Source organism: Pinus tabuliformis, chromosome 7 (genome assembly GCF_031772625.1).
Source record: "Pinus tabuliformis cultivar Carrire ecotype Pingquan chromosome 7, CPIR1, whole genome shotgun sequence".
Classification (NCBI taxonomy): Eukaryota; Viridiplantae; Streptophyta; class Pinopsida; order Pinales; family Pinaceae; genus Pinus; species Pinus tabuliformis.
Window position 1 is genome coordinate 642996389 of NC_142293.1, and position 20773 is coordinate 643017161.

The following is a 20773-nucleotide window of genomic DNA, read 5'->3' on the forward strand; positions in this document are numbered from 1 at the left end:
GGCTGTACATGCGAGACTGGAAACCCAGATTTAATCCAGATAAAGAAGACCTAACCTGGGCACCAGTATGGATCCGACTATATGGACTCCCTGATGAATATTGGGACGAAGATTCACTCAGAAGAATTGGAAATGGTGTGGGAGAATACATCAGGACGGCCGAAGAAACCAAATCCCGCAGATTCATTTCATATGCTCGCATATGTGTCTTCATAAGGTTGAATGAAGCGCTACCAGAATCGATAACACTCTCCCACTGGGATGAAGAATGGACCCAGCCCTTGGATTATGAGCATGTGCCCTTCCGATGTAGACGATGCCATGCTCTGGGGCACTTATTCAGGGACTGTCCTCTAAATGTCCCAGATCTGTCTCAGAACTCCTCCGCCAAGCCCAATCAAGATGGGTTCACCAAAGTAACAAGCAGAAGGCGCTCGCACCGGAAAAACGCCAGCGGGCAAAAGTCTCAGCAGAATAATCACAAAGATCAAGCATCCAAAAATAGTTTTGAGATCCTCAATAGCATTCCGGAAGAACGACCCATGGAAAATCCCAGCAAAGCCGATCTCCCATCCTCCTCAAGCCGCCCCCCCCCCCCCCCCCCCCCCCCAACTCGAAAACCCCTTTCATAATACCAACCATTTTATCCAGGAATCAGGAGGATCCGATGAATAACCCCAAGAATATGGAGATAGACGGGAAACAGAAGCCCGCCCAGACTTCAGAGCCTACACAGGAAGACACCAGTGTCATAGAAATAATGGAGGAAGAAGCTGAAAATGTGGACCTTCACGGACTGGACATTAATGAACTAGAGTTGGCATGTAGGAAAAAGGCGTTTGAATCCATCGCTGAAACTGACCTAGAAAAGTTGGAGATGGTCATCTCCAAAGTCTACCAACAACATCAGTTAGGGATTCAAGCGGGAAGCACCTGGGATGGTAGACTGCGTCCAAAAGATTTCAAAAAAAGAGGAAGGAAAACAGTTCTTCAAAGAACAATAGAGCTTGGAGAAGTCCTAGTGGATTCAGGCCACTATGCGAAGCTTACGAAATACTTCAGCCCCTCTCAACCCAGTTATCAATGAAGCTCATCTCTTGGAATCTTAGAGGCCTCAACGGCCCTGCAAAATATAGAATGCTCAAAAACATGATAAAGATGGAGAAACCGCACATTTGCTTCTTTCAAGAAACCAAATGCAATAGCGCTACTCTAGGTCGAATACTCTCCAAGGCCTGGCCGGGCTGCCAATCAGTGGCTGTGGATGCGACTGGAGCTTCGGGAGGACTCGCCATAGCCTGGAACACTCAAGCCATAACTCTCACTGATTTCCATGCAGCCCACCATCTCATTCAAGCGGCCTTTCACATTATAGGCACAAAGGTTCATGGGAACTTATCTAATGTTTACTTCCCACAGGATGGAGGCAGTAAAAAAATACTCCTTGACACCATCGAGGCCCTCAGCATTAACAAACAACATCCTCTCTGGATTGTGGCGGGGGATTTTAATATGATCACCAAACTAGAGGACAAAACAGGGGGTAGAACCAGATTGGAACCTGAGGTGGAACACTTCAAGGATTTCATCCTAAATGCCTCCCTTATTGATATGCCCTTTTGTAATGGAATCTACACTTGGAGCAATCACAGAAAAGGGAAGCATCAGATAGCCTCCAAGCTGGACCGATTTCTGATATCGGACAACGCAGTGCACATCGGGGGCGATTTCAATGCGGAGATTCTGGCCCACTCTGGATCGGATCACTGGCCAATAGCCCTGCAATGGCAAAGACCAGGGAGCAGCACCAGGAAGCCATTTCGATTTGAAAAATTCTGGTTAACCCACCCGGCATTCAAGGACTTCGTCAAATCTATTTGGGCCTCCTTTGTCCCTCCAGAAGGCACCAAAATGTTCAAACTCCAACAGAAATTAAGGCACCTGAAAAGCCACCTCAAACACTGGAATAAGGAGATCTTTGGGAACATCTTCGAAGCCCAACAGCAACTCAATCAGGAGCTCAAGCTACTCCACCAGACAGTCATCAATTCAGGGCATACAGAGGCTACCCTAGAAAAAGAAAAGCACATCAACAATCAACTTGAAGAAAGGAGAAAGCAAGAAGAAATTTATTGGAGACAGAAATCAAGGGTTAGATGGCTTAAAGAAGGAGAGCGTAACACCAAATTCTTCCACAATACAACAATGCAACGAAGAATGCACAACAAGATCTCATTCATCCAGAACCAGGAGGGAGGTAAAGAGGAGGAGCATGAGAAAATAGAAGAAACCCTCCTCAATCACTTCAAACAAGTCCACCAAGAACAATCAGGGGATCGGAAGGCAGCTATCGAGAAAATCACAAACAACATTCCCAGGATAATAACGGAGGAGCAAAACGATCTGCTCATGAGCCCGATTCTCAGCCAAGAGGTGGATGAAGCAATGGCGCAGCTTAAAGAAGGTAAGGCTCCTGGCCCTGATGGCTTTACCACTGATTTTTTTCATGCTTTCTGGGATATGATTAAGGTAGAGGTTTGGCAAATTGTAGAAGAATCTCGAGCCCTTCGATGGATGCTGCCCTCTCTAAACTCTACCTTCATCACTCTCATTCCCAAGGAAGAGAACTCCACTACCCCTGACAAATTCAGGCCCATAGCTCTATGCAATGTTCTCTATAAAGTCATTACCAAAGTCATCGCCAACAGACTCAAGCCCCTTCTCCCTCAGATCATCTCACCTGAGCAATCAGGCTATGTGGAAGGCAGACAAATAATGGATGGTATAATACTCTCCCATGAGATCATTCACTCGCTCAAGCTCTCCAAAAAAGCGGGCATGTTACTCAAGCTTGACTTATCCAAGGCATTTGACAAACTCAGCTGGGCCTATATTCAGAACATGCTGAGAGCCTTTGGCTTCTGTGCCACTTGGGTAAGATGGATAATGAGCCTCATCTCCTCCTCCCACTTCTCCATTCTTGTCAATGGGCTGCCCTCTAACCCCTTCAAACCCTCCAGGGGCATCAGGCAAGGGGATCCTCTATCCCCCTTCTTATTTGTGATAATGGCGGAGGGCCTAGGTCGGCACATCAAGCAAGCTAGGCAAGCCAACCATATTAGGGGAATCTCAATCCACAACTCCCCTGCCTCCTCCCACCAGCAGTTTGTGGACGACACCATGCTGTATGGCCATCCCTCTGCTCAGGAAGCCTCATGTCTGAAATCTCTGCTCAACGACTTCTCAAAAGCTTCAGGAACCCAAATCAATAACACCAAATCCCAAATTTTCTTCTTCCACACCCCTCCCTCTGTCAAACGTGCTGTCTCTCGCATTCTGGGTTTTCAAACTGCCTCTCTCCCCTCCACTTACCTAGGAGCGCCTCTCACTGCCTCCGCCATAAAGCAACCAGCTTGGAGGCGTCTTATTGAGAAAATGGAATTTAAACTAAACCTTTGGACGCACCGCTCCCTCAATTTAGCAAGTAGAGCGGTGCTCCTTAAAGCCATCCTTCAAGCCATGCCCCTCTACTTGTTCTCCATCCTAGCCGCTCCAAAATGGGTCCTGAAAAGGCTGAGAAATTTACAGCGCAATTTTCTTTGGGGAAGTTCAGCTACCAACCATAAATGGGCGCTTGTAAAATGGGACACCACTAGCAAGCCCAAGCACAAAGGTGGAATTGGCCTCCGAGACCCTGAGCACAGCAATATCATCATGACCGCCAAAATCTGGTGGCAATGGTTAACAAATCAGGACAAACCATGGGCCAGAATTTGGATCGCCAAATACACCAACAATATGCCGCATGCAGAGCTTATTAGATTCACGCCCACAAGCACAGGTTCACTCATTTGGAATGCGGCCAAGCAGCATCACCAATTGATTCAGAAACATAGCTTCTGGGAAATAAGGAATGGTCAACATGCCAGATTCTGGTACGATGCATGGAACCAACTTCCCAAACTAACCAATGTACTTCCAGCAGCCATTATTCCAGGTGGGCAAGAGCAACGGCATGCCAAAGTCCACCATTACTGGAATCCGGAAACGGGAAGAGGCTTCAGGAATTGGCTTTCTAGCAACCAAATAATCAACACCAACAGAACGCAGGAAGCAGAGGCCCTTGACACTGAATTGGCAAAAAGAAGAATTAGGCACAACAACAACGACGACATTCTCAGATGGGGCTACCTCCCCAAGGGCTCTTACTCCACCTCTGAAGCCTACAATCTTTTAGAAGATCCTCCCGTCAACCCTGATCCTCTCTGGTCTAGAATCTGGAGTTTCAAAATATGGCCCAAAATCACTCACTTTCTTTGGTTGGTGGGACACAAAAAGATTCTTACATGGGACAAATTGCAGAAACGCAACTTCCACGGGCCCTCGATTTGCCACAACTGCTTTCAGAATGAAGAAACCTTGCAGCATCTTCTAGACTCATGTCCGCTTGCTACTCAACTATGGGAGAAGATAGAATTCAGAAGTCAAAGGCGCTGCAGAGACATGGGAGGCATAATAAATACCATTAGGCAATGGCCAAAAAGCCCCTACAAAAGTGGTCTGCTTAACCACTTGTGGAACATAATTCCAGGTTTTCTCCTATGGAATATTTGGAAGGAACGGAATAGGCGCATATTCAAAAACTATAGCTTGAATAAGGAGGACATATGGAACAGGATGCACGCCAACATCCAAGAAACCATGCTTCTGCAGTCCTGGACCCAACAAGATCTCCCAACTGAAGACAATGAGAAAAACATCTTATCAAACTGGGGACTGCAACTGACACAAGAACCAACCACACAGCAAGCAGCAAATAGCAACAGCAAGGAGAAGGAAAGCTGGGAGGCCCCACCTATTCATTCATACAAGCTCAACTTTGATGGCGCATCCAAGGGAAATCCAGGACCTGCAGGATTTGGAGGAATCATCAGAGATCATCACGGAACTCTGCAACAGATCTACTTTGGCAACCTAGGTTGGGACACCAACAATTCAGCAGAGCTGGAGGGCATGTGGCAAGGACTTCTCACTGCAAGGAGACACAATCTTCAACCATTGATAGTGGAGGGGGACTCCCAAATTCTCATAAACATGGCCATTCGAATCCAGAATGGATCGCAGGCCAGGAAAATAGCCAATAGTTGGAGACTAGAGGCCAGACTCAGCAGCATGGCGGAGGAAATTGGCAACTACAATGCCATCTCTTTTCATCATACTAAAAGAGAAGGTAATAAGGTGGCTGATCTTCTTGCCAACATAGGGGTTGACTCAGATCAGCCCTTCCTTGAGGGACACCTGAACATCATTCCAAATAATCAAAGAAAACAGGAATGTGAGAGTCTCATCCACATGGACAATGAGACCCCGGATGCGGGTGGAGGGACGGAAGAGATGGGCACGCCACATGCCACGCATGGGCTGCCCCGTGTAAACAATACGGCCACCAGGGGAAGGCCGTCAACCTTAACATGAACCCCCCAGCTGCGTTAATGCAGTTAATGGCAAGGGTGGTAGGTTTATGGATCTGCAGAGAGCACTTAATGCGCGCCTGGTTCGAGGGCATAAGGCAGAGTTTATCAGGCGCGATGGAGTGCGCAAGGAATTATTGTCTGAAGAATTTTGGAAGAGGGGAAATTACAGAGAGCCGAGGCGGTGGCAGCTTCGTTCACCTCGACGCCTGGTTTCTCGTGGTCACTGTCACTGCCATTGCCACTCTGGTTGCTGGTCATGTAGACGGCGGCAATTGGCTCAATTGCAGGGTAAGAACTAGAATTGGTCCACCTTGCTACCAAGGGACGGGTCTCAGAAAGGAAATTGGGCACCAGAGAGAGATCTGGGAAACAATTGGCTCTGTCTTCGACTCCAAGCTCACCTGCAAACACACAAGAAAAGATTCAGAATCACCATGGTTAAACTCCGACAACGACAGCCATGTAGGAGAGGTCCAGCAAGAGGTTCCTCCTCGCGAGCCCCAGCAGTGGATGAGCATCACCACTGCTGCTGCTGCTATTGCCATAGGAGAGCCAGAGCTACCCCACTCCCCATCAGTCAGTTCTTGGAGGTTGGGAGCGCTAATGAAGAAAAATCCGAGCTTCCCTCCTTTGGCTCAGTGGTTTTCACATTGCAAAGTTCTGAGAGCAACCCAGGGCTCAATGCCCACATCTCAGTCATGTTCACAAAACTTCGGGAAGGAAATGGGGAGAACACCCCTCAGAACTTGCAGGAGAAGCAAGCGGAAGGCAAAAGCAAAGAAATTGACAAAGGAGAACATGAAGCAGGGAAACAGAGCTCAGCTATGGAGCCACCAGCGTCTGAGGCTGGACCGCACGATACCTCTCCTCCGGTGGGGCCAGCTCCCTCAGATATTGATGAAGAGACATGGAGAAAGATGTGGGAGGGACGACCAGAGGGGGATGGCTGGGCGTATGTTGTGGAGGACAAAAGCCTCGCTGAAGAAGCTGATGCCTATTTCGCGACCCTTCCTTCATCTTCAACTCATCACAAGGATTAACGCAGACGCAGACGCGGGTACTTCTCTCTTGCATTTTCGTTTTGCTTGCTGGCAGCTGATGCTTGCATCGTCGCCATATGTAATTAAGCCTTGTCTCTGGTCTGATCTTAATTTCAATTGGTCCACGTCGAGCGCTTCTGTCTTGCTCACTTCTATCTGGTTGTTGAGTCAGTCCCTTTTGGCAGTTAGCCCCTGCATGGGCAGTAATGTGTTGGGTCCTCTTTCTGTGGCTCCACTGGGAGTCCGTTGATTTCTAGAACTGTTTTTGCAAATTTGATCCGGTGCTGCCCCTGCGTGGGAGCTTTTAGTGTCGAGCATGGTCTGAATGGTTTTGATAAGGCTTTCCCTGCGTGGGAGCCTTCAGAATTTTGGTCAAGGTTCCCAGGGTGCTACCAGAGGCCCTGGAAAACTCGTCTTACAGTCTGTAATTTTTACTTGTACAGTTAATATATGACTTAGCTAGTTTTTACGGAGAAAAAAAAAACATAAACCTTTAACTTAGCCTAAGAGAACTTAAAGATCATAAAATAAGCAATGACACAACATTAAGAATTACACAACACAAATATTTTTCTCTAGGAACACTTAATTTGGGAATCCAACTAACCTTTGAGATCTATCACTCTTATATTCTCAATTGAAGATTACAACAAGTTAGAATGAATGTCAAGCTTAGTCTACGCCTATGATTAACACATTCATCCTAGGTCATCATCTCTCATCAACCTTACATCATGCTCTACTTAAAGGAAAATGAAAACTGTAATTGAAAGCATCTCGAATCAATACAGGTGGTTGAAGATTATTGGTTAAGATCCTGAGAATCTCGAGATTCATAATAATTTTTTGACTGTTGTAGATTCCCTTTCAACCACTAGTCTAAGTTGACTATGCATGTGCACCTAACTACGATCCCTTCGACTGATCTAGTTGACTATTGGATTTCCTCAATTGCTCGCCTTCCCATCAACTTCAAGCGAGGTAATCATTCTTAGATTCAACCACTGATTCATCGATTTGTTTTTCCTAGTTGTCTTGTTTGACTAGGCCATTGACTGATTGAACTCCACTCGACTTAAATTACTTGCAAATAGAAAAACACCTTAACCTTCTCCCACTTGTCTTCTTTGCATGAAATGTTAATACTGTGCTTTTAGTGAACCAGGGCTCCCAAGCCCAACTCCACCTTGCACCAAGAGAATTTACTAGCACTCACCAACTTTATTAAAATGTCTACAACATTCTTTACCATGTCTACTTTTACCAACAACACCTTGCTTTTTACCATGTCTCTAATGAAATGGTAAGTACATCAATAGATTATGTCTCTGAATGATAAGTCAAGTCCTTTGCTAGGAATATTGCACTTTGACTATCACTACTTATTTTTATTGCTTGTTGAGCAAAACCAATCTCCAAACACAATCATTGCAAGTTGGATGCTTCCTTGCTTGCATGAGTGGTTGTCATGTATTCAACCTCCATTGTTGATAGTTCCATGACTGACTATCGCCTACTCATCCAACTAATAGCTCTACCAAACATCTTGAACACATTCACTAGTCAACCTCTTCTGTCTAAATCACCAATGCAATTGACATCAACAAATACTTGCACAATTACTTCATTGTCATCCCTTGGTTCTTCATGGTCTCAGATCACATGATCATTTGTGCCATGAAAATACTTGAATAGTCGTTTGACAACAGACTAATTCTATTTTCCATATGTTGTCATGTATCCACTCAATACTCCCATTGCATGCATAATATCCGGTTGAGTGCAGACCATTGCGTACATCAAACTCCTTACAACACTTGCATATGGAACATTGGCCATGTCCTCTATTTCTTCCTGTTTGTTTGGACATTGTTCAAAAGTTAATCTTGGCCCAATAGGAATTGGTACCTTCACCGGTTTACAATCCTGTTGAAATGCTTCAGAATTGTTTCGACATACTTCTTCATTTATCCATATTTTCATAATTGTGTGGTCTCTCGTGATCTCCATTCCAAGAATGAAATGTGCAGCATCAAGATCCTTCATGTCAAATTTGGAGGATAGTTGAATCTTCACCTTTTTTTATCACTCCCATGTTCTTCCCCATTAGCAATGTGGCATCAACATACAACACTACATATATGAAACACTTTCCTTTCAACTTGAGATATACATAATTATCAACTTGGCTTCTCACAAATCCCAATCCTTGGATGTACGTGTCAAACTTCTGGTACCACATCATGGGTGATTGCTTTATACCATAAAAGGACTTCTTAAGCTTGTAGACCAATTTCTCCTTGCCCTTTACTACAAATATTTCAAGCTCTTTCATTTAGATTTCTTCTTCCAAATCAACATGCAAAAATGCTATCTATGCATCCATTTTTTTTTATTTCTAGATTGTACGCTACAATGAGATACATCTATACTCTAATGGAAATTGATCTTGCAACAGAGGAAAATATCTCACCAAAGTCTACCCCCTCGACTTGGGAATAACCTTTCACCACTAGTTTAGCCTTGTACTTCGTCACTTGACCTGTTGTGTCTAGTGTTTTCTAGAACACCCACTTGCAATGAATATGCTTCCTTCCATAAGGTGACCAAATCACATTTCTCATTCTTGTGCAAAGAACCCATTTCTTCTCTTATGGATTCGACCAGAGTTTACCCTATGTTGAATCGACTACCTCCTCGACTGTCCTGGGTTCACCATCGATAGTAGACAATATAAAAATAGTCTAGAATTGGGGTGGAGTATACCTTTTAGCCTCTTTCCTCAGAACTAAAGTTTGACGTTTTTCCTCTTCATCTCACTTAGTCGAGTCATTTAAGTAACTTTCTTTTGACTCCAAGTCAAACACCATATTTTGTTTTCCTTTCTCCTTTTTAGGAGTCCTTTTAATATTGGAAGTACACCTAACTTCCCTGATTATCACATCTTAACTATAAATTATCTTCCTTGTCACTAGATCCCATAGCTTATATCATTTTATTCCATTCTTGTAGCCAATGAAAATACACTTGACTTCCTTGTTATCCATCTTTGTCCTCTTCTCCTTTGGGATATGGACATAAGCCTCACAACCAAAGACTATGAGATGTGTTAATGATGGATTTTTACCAAACCAGACTTCATATGGAGTTTTTTCAACCAACGTTGATGATGGAAACATATTCACAAGGCAACACAATCTTGACTACCTCTACCCAAAACTCTTGTACCAACCCTGTGATAGTGTTTTTGTGGCAATGGTGTACCAAAAGACACCTCCTTAGTAGTTGATTGTTCACTGCAAAGGATCACAAGCAGAATTGGTGTTGTTAGTGGATAGACTTAAATAAACACAACATTGTAAATAGTGGAAACAATTCATACATAAACATTAACTAAACAAAGATGCAAATACATAAACAATGCTCAATGGAGAAAACAATTCAAAAAAAGAATGGAAAAAACTCCCTTTATTGACTGTTGGTAGTAGAGGTTGAATACAATAGATGAATCTTAGACACTTGAAGAGAATTCTTTGAGCTATGGTTCTAAAAAATCCTCAGTAAGGGGGTTTCTTTTCCTCAATCACTTTGCAAGTTTCTCCTGTTTCTCAAAGAAGTATGAAGACTCTCCAATGGTGGATTCCTCTTTTCTCACTAGGATGATGGATTGCTTAGAAGCAATATGGACAACATGTTAGTGCTCTTCCCTTCTTTGGCTTCAACAATGGAATGGTGGTTTTCTCTGATAGAAATTTGGTCAACATAACAATGTCTCATATTTTGGCTCTCCCATGGCCTGTTTATATAGAATTTTTTGAATCCATCTTCCCCCTCTTGGTTCATGCATGATAATGACATATAAGTAGAAAAATATGATTCCATTGAGGGCAGCATATCTTCAGGGCGACTTGAATTTGACTATACTAGATTGAGCTTATGTCAGAGAATCGGCCCCAAGTGTGTGGAGTGGTCTCGAATTGTTGAGTCAACCATTTATGCAACTGCACGACTTTTGAAGGATATTCTTCGCGTGCATGTTTATCGAAGAAATAGTCGCAAGACATCAATTGTTTTTATCTTTATAAACTTTGGTCCTTGGGAGAAATTTAATTCTTTAAACTTCATGATGTATTCAGTTGCAAATCTTCACTTGTGCATTTTTTTGGACACCTTTTAGTGCCTTCTATATTGTGCCAACATGTGTATGATTTTCTGGTGTTAACAGTTGCCCCCTGAGGTATGAGGTTAGGAGCAAACGTATAGCCAAAATACATCACATTTTCTTTTCTAACGAAGAGTCTAATAAAATTTTCGAGAGAGAGGATAACTTGTTATGGAGATGAGTAGAGAAACCCCTTGACTGAGTATAAATGGTAACCATGCTCTAGTGAAAACCTAAAGAGTGAAAAAATGTGTCTATACGAGGCAGGCATGTCCCATGCTCGTTATGATGACTAATCTTAAATTATTACAATCAGACAAAGAATGGTCCTGTCCAGTCAACATTATGGTGGTTGACGTGCTGATAGCTAATGATGATAATTGTTGATGCCCTCAAGGGCGCTTCCTGGTCAAATAGATTGAATTTGGTTCCCCCGTGCATAACAGAGGTGAAGCATTATTGAAAGAGGTGTTGCAGTATGCATGGGTCTTTGACTGCGGGTACCTCCCCCGTATTATGGTGTAAGCACTATTGAATGAGGTGCTTAGTGATGCGGGGGTCTTTGACTAAATGAAATAATTGTAATGGTAGCTAAGTACGACACGACCTTGACATGAAAGCTTGTGTTGGTGTCGAATGTCAAGGGGACTGATGACATCAGTAGGCAATAGTGATTCCCATTATGCTACCCGAGGATATCCCTTCAAGGGGGGAGTATCGAAGGTATTGTCCCTATCCTGGAATACGAATGTTGAGGTCGAAAGGAAATGAGCGGTAATCGCCCAGCACGTTGTGTCAAGGAATCAATGTAAGATGTAAACATACTATAATAGTGTGGGTCAGATAAGACATGATAGTGAGAGCTAAAGATATAAGGGGATATGGAAAATTGGTCTGAGGTTGGAGCTTTTGTGCAGATAGCAGCAGTCAAAACATGTTTACTGATAGGGATGGCCTTGGAGTCAGTAGGATTTCCAGGGTGGGTGTGAGTATATTCTGACTAGCGTGAAGATGGGAAATGATTGTTGGTGATGTGCAAGCTCCAACCAAGGGTGACTAGAAACTATCGTTGGGTAAAATACATGAATAACAAAAATGTGGGTGGGAGTCTATTTCCTAAAAAATTATGTGTACGCTTGCCAAAATAATATGAGGGTGATTTAGATGTACAACCACGGAGGCAGGTGCCCCATAATGATGGTGATCTGTATGGAGGTGTGGTGCTTTTTGCTGAGGGCAGGGGCCCCATTGGTTGGTCTCCATGTTGGGTTTGATGAGGCAGATGAAGTGACATAGATGGGCTATGCAATGTGAATGATAGGCCAAATGTAGGATGCAAAGGTGCATCCATCTTGATCTGTCGTAAAGTACTAGGGATGGCCCGGGAAATGGGGTGTATGTGAAATGAGTGTAGCATAATGAGGCTGAACTTCAAGGCATGTAAGTGGAGTGGTTCCCAGGGCGGAGTTAGTGGTCATGGCTCTAATAGTGAAGAGGGGTCTACAAACATGAAGCGAGCCATGAGTGGGAGGTCTCTATCGATCAACGCAAATGTTTATCATATGTTGAGGTGAAATGGTGATAAACATGGTCGAGATAAGGGACCCTATGATGCATTTTGGAGAAATGATGTCAAGATATGCAAAGCTTAAGAGGAAGTCTATCATGCTAAGTGGAGAATGATACATGTTATGTTATTTGCTTGTTTGGCCAAAGCGGATCGAGTGTGATGTACCTGCAATATACATGACCAATACCCCAAGTGAAAGTATCAGTTTAAAACATACATATAATCTATGACTGATTGAATGCTATGAATTAAAGAACGAGAGGAGTAACTGACATGAATTTATGAGTGTGCGACGGGCCCAAAAATGAGTTTTGGCATGTACTGGAACAAAGAGTTCTATGATGAAGATGGTGTGGTATTGATCCTTGAGTCTCTTCCAATTTTGTCAATGGATGTCCCACGCTTCTGTAATGGACTCCAAAAGATGGTGAAAAGGGTTATATATAGGGCTAAGGGGGCCAAATATCACTTCATTTGCATTGCTAAGTTGTAGGGGTCAGAGCGAGGTGTTGGAACCTTTCTTGTTGTTGCCGTCAGCTAGAGCACCAGGGAGGCACGCGGGGAGAGCTAAAAAGGGTTTGTACCCTACTCTTTTTCATTTTGGTAGTATTAGCGTAGACAAGCCATACAGGGGTCCCCTGTACTGTTAGTTTTTGGTAGCATCGGAAGTGCTCTAGCCTTGAAAATTGGTGGAGAGGTTAAGGAACATGAGTTTTAAAGAACCCATAAACTGTTTGGTGAAATTCCACCCCGATTGTATTTTATTAAAATAATTAATATTTTTAATGGGGTTCTTAAGTCTAAACTTAGGGAAATTAAAATATTAATGGGTATTCATCAAAATATGGGTGAGAATGATCTTGAAAGTGGATCAAGTCATTTTTTAATCTTAGTCGTTTATTAGAGACTTAATCTCAGTCGTTGAAGACTCAACAGGAAAAGTATAAAATGGAAGCTTGGGGTTCATTTGGAAACACACACAAAGAGAGAGAGAGAATTAATCTACAGTTCGATTTATGGGGCTAGGAAGTTGAGAAATTTGAACTAAGTGATCATTCAACAGCAAAGGGGTAGTGAGAATCTGGGAGAAGGACTTTCCGGAGAATATTGACAGGGAGGCGGAGAGAGCTTGGAGAGAGGCAGCGTAGTAGTCGGAAAAGGCTGGCGCTAGGCCATTCTAGGCCCACACAATCCCTACGCAGATCCAGAAGGGTCAGCGCAAAGCAGGAAATTTTCTTGTCACGTAGAGTCTAGAACTATCGAAACAGCTAGAACTACCGAAACAGCCCGGAGAGCTGACGCAGAGGGCAAAGAAGCTGACGTAGAGCCTACGCAAGGCCAACGTAGATAGTCGAGGTTAGCCAGTCTTTTGCCGGATCATTTGGAATTCTGCAGGGTGAAGTGAGGTAAAACTCACTTAGATTTTCCACCAGTATTTTCTCTGTAAAGGATTACTAAATAAGCATCCTAGATTTGTATTCAAATATTTCTCCTGCATAACAATAAACCCTCAAAACTATTACACCGATTTTTCCACATTGGTTTTTCTGGGGACTATTGTGTCCAAAAATAAGTGTGTCTTGTGTATCTTGTTCTTTTTTCTGTTTTCTATTTCATGAGATCAAACATTTAATTAGTGTAGGCTACAGAAGTAATTTGCTTCAGTATTCAGAAGAATAACTTGGTTAATGTAGGTTAAAAATCAAGTAGGTGAAGTAGATTCAGATTTGCTGCAACAGGGGTTCCTTCAAGTATAGGAATTTTCACATGGTATCAGAGCATTGATTTTGAAACAAGAAGAGCAAATCAGGTGTTGAGTAATGAGGCCGAAAGCTGCACTTGGCAGCAATTCGAATCCCCTTAAAGGGATTGTGCAGTCCTTGCCAGGAATCAGATCTGAGGAAATCTCTTTCTGAGTGAAATGATAGAGAGGTAACGATTTCCAGTTCATGAGTTTGCAAAGGCAGAGGGAGTGACGTAGAGCCTCAGCATAGTAATTGAAGGGTGCAGTTTCTGTCGGGGCAGAAATCCGCTGGAAAATAACAAAGACACGTAGAAGGGAATTTTCTCCTCAAATAACTTTCCGCCAGAAAGTTTGAATTTCTCACTTGCTGAGTAGTCAAGTAGTGCTAAGCAGTGACTAGAGGAGTCAGTTCGACATTTGGGTGAGATGGCATCGCATGGGCTCAGAGATCAGGATAGGTTGGATAAAGCCTCCAACTATGTCATATGGAAGACCAGAATTGTAGCTGTTCTGGAGGAATATGATCTCGAGGCCTACGTCAAAAGTGTTGTAGATGTTCCTACTGACAATGATCAAAAGAAGAAGTACAACGCTGAGCAGGGGAAGGAAAAGAGGCTCATTCTCAATGGAGTTTGAGATCATGTGGCCTCACACTTGCAGGGCAAGGATACAACCCAAGAGATGTGGGAAGCCTTGTATTCTTTGTATGAAGGCTCTCCCAAACAACGGAAGATGTACTTAGAGAAGAAGTTGCAGTGGACCTTGAAGCAGAAAGGAGAAGGTGTGAACCTCTATCTTCAACGTCTTCAGGACACTAAAGACCATCTTTCTACAGTGGGGTCCACTCTTCAACTAATCAGGATGGTGAGGATAGCCCTAAATGGAGTCTCAGATGAATGACAAGTTTTCGTCCAAAGCATATTGGACAGGGAAAAACTACCTTCATGGGAGGAGATGTGGGTGTCTCTTCAACAAGAGGAGTTAAGGAGGGACCTAGTGAAGGTCAAACTCAAAGGCAGCAATGGGAGTGGCACAAAGACGAAGGAGGAGGAGGAAAACACAACTCTAGCATCGAAGGGATAGTAGAAGCCAAAGCAGAAGAAGGACATTTTGAAGGAGAAATGTTTCAGTTGTGGCGAGATGGGCCACTATGCCTCCTAGTGTCCTCTAAAGAAAAAGGACAAGGATGAGAAACATGATCCGAAGGCTGCATCAGCAAAGATTGACGCGGAGGAGTTTGCCATGAGTGCCCACGCATCTCCAGGAGGGAGATGGGGCGATATTGAGCTATAGTCAAGAGGACTACATGTGGGCAAGATCCTTGAGGAGTCCACCTCTTGTTTCAATTCCTTGCTACGAGAGCCCAAGATTCAGTAGTAGCGAGATGGGATTAGTGTCAGATGATGCAGTGGACTGTTTGGAGGATAGATGCAGTGGCTTGGGACCAGAGAATGATCAGCGTAGAGCAAGGTTGGCACCAGTGCAGTTGGCACAGTGCAGAAGTCAGCAGCAGCGCAGAAGATTCAGAGGGTCAGAGACTAGTAGCAGTTAGATTCCAACATTCATTATATTATGTTGAACATATTTAAGTTCAAATAATTTTGGATTTTTTTCAGTTGCTTCTCTTAGCAACTTAGTACACATGCAGTGTTAACAATGGCAGCGCTAGCAGCATAGCAGATGCAACATTTGAGAGGGAGTTGTAGTACAGATGCAGAAGTGGCAACACTAGCAGCATAGTAGATGCAACATTTGAGAGGGAGTTGTAGTACAGATGCAGAAGTGGTAGTGGCAGTGTCATGGGAAGCAGTGCAGTAGTAGTAGTAGCACAATGTTGGTGGCCGCAATAGTGCAGAAAGGTGGTGCTTCAGAAACAGAGCAGCATCCAGGTGGACATTGTTGCTAGACCACTTTCCTCGCTAAGAGGGAGTGCTAGTTTTTGTAGCATCGGAAGTGCTCTAGCCTTGAAAATTGGTGGAGAGGCTAAGGCGCATGAGTTCTAAAGAACCGAGAAACCATTTGGTCAAATTCCACCCTGATTGTATTTTATTAAAATAATTAATATTTTTAATGGGGTTCCTAAGTCTAAACTTAGGGAAATTAAAATATTAATGGGTATTAATCGAAATATGGGCGAGAATGATCTAGAAGGTATATCGAGTAATGTTTTAAGCTTAGCCATTGATTAGAGACTTAATCTCTAAAGACTCAATAGGAAAATTATAAAATGGAGGCTTGGGGTTCAGTTGGAAACACACACAAAGAGGCAGAGAATTAATCTGGAGTTCAATTTCTGGGGATAGGAAGCTGAGAAATTCGAACTAAGTGATCATTCAACAGCATAGGGGTAGTGAGAATCTAGGAGAAGGAATTTCCAAAGAATACTGACAGAGAGGCGGAGAGATCTTGCAAAGAGGTAGCGCAGTCGCCGAGAAAGGCTGAAGTTGGGCCAGTTTGTGCCCATGCAGTCCCTACGCAGATCCAGAAGGGTCATCGCAGCGCAGAAAAGCTACCTGTCATGCAGAATGCAGAACTGTCAGAACAGCCGAGAGAGCTGACGCAGAGGGCATAGAAGCTGGCACAGGGCCTGAAAGGCTGATGTAGAGCCTACGCAAGGCCAATGCATAAATAGTCAGGGTTAGCCATTGTTGTGCTGGATCAACCGAAATTTTGCAGAGTGAAGTGAGGTAAAACTCACTTAGATTTTCCACTAGTATATTCTCTGTAAAGGATTGCTAGATGAACATCCTAGATTTGTATTCAAATATTTCTCATGCATAATAATAAACCCTCAGAACTGTTGCACCTGTTTTTCCCCATTGGGTTTTTCCGGGGACTATTGTGTCCAAAAATAAGCGTCCTATTTATCTTGTTCTTTGTTCTATTTTCTGTTTCATGAGATCAAACATTTAGTTAGTGTAGGCTGTAGAAGTAATTTGCTTCAATATTCAGAAGAATAACTTGGTTAATGTATGTTAAAAATCAAGTAGGTGAAGTAGATTCGTATTTGTTGCAGTAGGGGTTCCTTCAAGTGTAGGAATTTTCACATGTATGACCTTTTAAGTTTGACTTTTCTTGGCTACGTGGGTGACTCCTTTGGAGTCGCGCGGTCACCGTGCAAAAATAAAGGTTTTGTGTGGCGATTCTGTGCAAAAATCAACCTCAGTTATTTTGCTGCGAAACCCTTTGGGGGTCGTTGAGGCTTGGCCAATGAAGTGCACGATGGTCACACGTGTGTGTGAAACACATACACGTGAATTGTGTGCCTATGTGGAAAATAGGCGTGCGGTCCTTAGCACCTTGGATGCCACGGCTTAGTGCCTAACATACGCCCCTTCGCACGTCTGTTGGGGAAACATGCGCGCAACATCACATCTGCCACACTCATAGGCATGCGGCTATGAGAAAAAATGGGTTTTCTCTTTTACTTTTTATTTTTTTGATAACCTGGGGAGCTATAAATTTGATACATGGTATCTTGGATGGTAGGATGATTTGGAGGGAGAGAGACTAGGAGCACCTCTGTGTGGATGTGGTGGGGGATCTAGCTGCTAGCTAGTTGCTGGTGCAGCAAGGGATTCTGAAGTTTCTTCAAAACCCCCTTTTGAGGTCGCAGGATAGGTTCCTACGCTTTTTTATTTGATCTTGGGATGTGGACTGACAAGTTATGGTTATTCGTTTGACATATTTGATGATATCAGTATGTATCGATATTTATTTTGTTACCATTTTTCTCCCTCATGGGGAGGATTTTCCCTATCCACTGCTAGTTGGGCACGTTGATATCCATCGGTGGGCATAGGTTGAGGGTGATGCTCACTATGGGCATAACCTGTATGAGGAGGGATGCATCAGGATTGTGGTTGTGTTGGATCTCGCTGAACGAGCGGCGTTGGTGATGATTGTGAGGTTGGTGGGATTAGCATCCCCCTGTAGAGCATTGGGGCCACATATAATGGTCCTCCAACCGCTACAGGTAGGCCACTTTTTTTATTGGGCTCAGTGGTTGCATCGGGGGATGTTGTCTCAATTGACGCAGGTGTGTCATGGTACACTTCGGAGTTTTTGTTATGCGAGTGTACTTCACAGTATTATGTATGAGAGGGTGGTTATGATACGTTTGATCTTAGTAGTGATGGCAGGGCCTGCTAGGGACCCACGTATACGCCACTAGGCACTTGCGATGTCGCGAGCTTGGGGTGGTGTGGCAGGGCGTTATTAGAACGCCACTGTAGAGGATTGGTTTAAATCAAATCCTCAGTTGATTATGGAGTATCTCTATCATGGCGTGGACTTCCGAGGAGATCCAGACATGGGGCTTCCTCCAGGGATTCCTGGGGATTAGTAGGTATATTTTGCTTTCCACATTTTTATACATATGTTTATTTGCATGTATTGGTATGATGTTTTATTTATGGTGATATTGATACCATGTTTTTTTACATGCAGATGCAGGGTCGTGAGGGTGACCACTGGCCTATTTGGTAGGCCATGATCCTAGATATATAAGTGTTGCAGGGGATGCAACCGTACCACAAATACTGAGGGTTGCAAGGCCACTAGTTGGGCTTGAGTGACGGGCGCAGCGACGTCAGTTAGCGATTGGTGGACCCTCTAGAAAGGGTAGCAACACAACGATAGTCAAGGACACAGAGCAATGGTGTGAGCGGGTTTAGACCTCAGAGGTGCATTTGGAAGCTACAGAGGCTGAGCTGCAGGGTTACTAAGATACTTAGGGCAGAGCGCAGGCCCTGACTAGAGGTTTGGCCACTGATGGATGGGCAGGGCTGGGGGAGGTCATCGTAGAGACAACAATGTCATGGGAGTGAGCGCACTGACCAGTTTTGCGTCGTATAGCCATGGTGATGGTGCTGGTTGGTCCGATTTTGGCTCCTGACACAGAGATTGGTCCGCGGGAGCCTTAGATAGACTTGATGGTCTTTTTGTTTTTGGATGAGATTATGTATGTACCAGGGAAAGCACCCATTATGAGGATGCTCCCCTATATTTTTTGACTTATTTATCCTGGTCGTGAGCCAGTGGACTATGTGGATATTTTTTGTACTCATACATATTTTTTTATGTATATACGAGATTATTTTTTGGCGGCTCTCATGATATGTCACATGTATCTATACTTTTTTAGTATTTCTACATTTTGTTTGAGATGTATCTTATGTTGATGTTTTATGTATCTTGATGGTTATATATATGTGATGCATGCCAGTCTAGGATTTGATTAGCGATGCGATCAGTTGTGTGATTTTGATCCCTTGGTATATGTGTAAATGTGATATGATCAAAATTTCGAGCTAACCTTTGTGCATGCAAATACTTCCGAAAAAGGTGTGTATCACAGACTTGAAAGGTCTTGTTTAACTGTGATACAACTAGCTGGGAATCAAGGAATACATGCAGGTGATGGATACCTAGGTGGTGGGCATTGGCCAAGAGGCCTATGACGACGTCATATTCTTCTTGATTGTTGGTGGCTGACCTGATACAAAGTCCATTAAAGAGACGAGGTGTCCGGTCAGGAGAGTATATGGCCTAGGCTGTAGCAGTGAGGTTTTGTGACCATCGAGATGCGCCATCAGCAAACCCATGATGATAAGCTGGTGGAGGATCCATCTACTGACACATGATGAGAGAATGATATTTAGAGTGAATCCATGATGAGGTGATCATCATAAAAAATAATTCATGGTGCATACATGTCTATTCTAGCATTTTATGGGTGAATTTTTTTGAGGTAGAGACCATTGACGGGATTTTTAGGCAAGTCCCATCAGGCTCTGACAATATGTATGCCCCCTTAAGGAGGCAGTGTTTGATGATGTATGGGCCCTTCCACAGGGTTTCAAACTTCCCAGGTCCTACCGTTTCTTGGGCAACATCATAGCAGAGGACTAACTCCCCCTCAGTAAATGTCTGAGGGGTGATGTTGCGATCGAATGAGGCTTTGACCCTATTTTTGTGTGCTTCATTATTCTGGAGGGATTTTCGTGGCAAAAATGTGTGTGATATAGGGGCCTCTTTAGTGCTATGATAGGTATTGGTACATATTCCACATACTGGTGCAGAACTAACCGAGTAGATCATATGGGAGGCGATATTTCTCATAGTATGGGATGTTGATGCCTCATTGATGTCACAAGATGGAATATCCTGTGGTGGTGATCTGAATGTTGGGAAAACTTGTTAATTCTATGCAAGCTCCCTCATCAGCATTAAATAAAGATGTGTTTAGGATCGTCTCAAATTAACCAAAATGTGAGAAATTATGTGTCAAGTGTTGAGTGTCTTTTATGATCAATTTATGAGGTTAATTAGTTGTTTAAAACACATATACAACAAGTAAATTGTAGAGAAATAAAACATAGCAATTCATAACACAAAGTTGATAAAGGAGTTCACCCCTCCTAGGCTACATCTCCTCGGACCACATCTCCTTGGACCTACTTCAATGACTAGGCCCTCTTTGGATTAATGGTCAAATATCTAATTACATGCAACTATGGTGCTCCAATGGCTTTGAAACTTGCTCCATTAGATTCAAAAGACCCAAAAACCCCAAAAATGACTATCCAAGCTCTGCAATTGGACTTCAGTTGATCTAGGTTTGACCTCCTCTCTTGGTGGCCATAGGCTTCCTTAAACTTCAACGTAGAAAAATCACGTACATAAGTGCCTTTATGCCTCTGCTACCTATTCCATTTTTTTCAGACCATCCAAATCATCTAGGAATGACTCTTTTTGAGCCAAAATTGATCGAAAATTAAA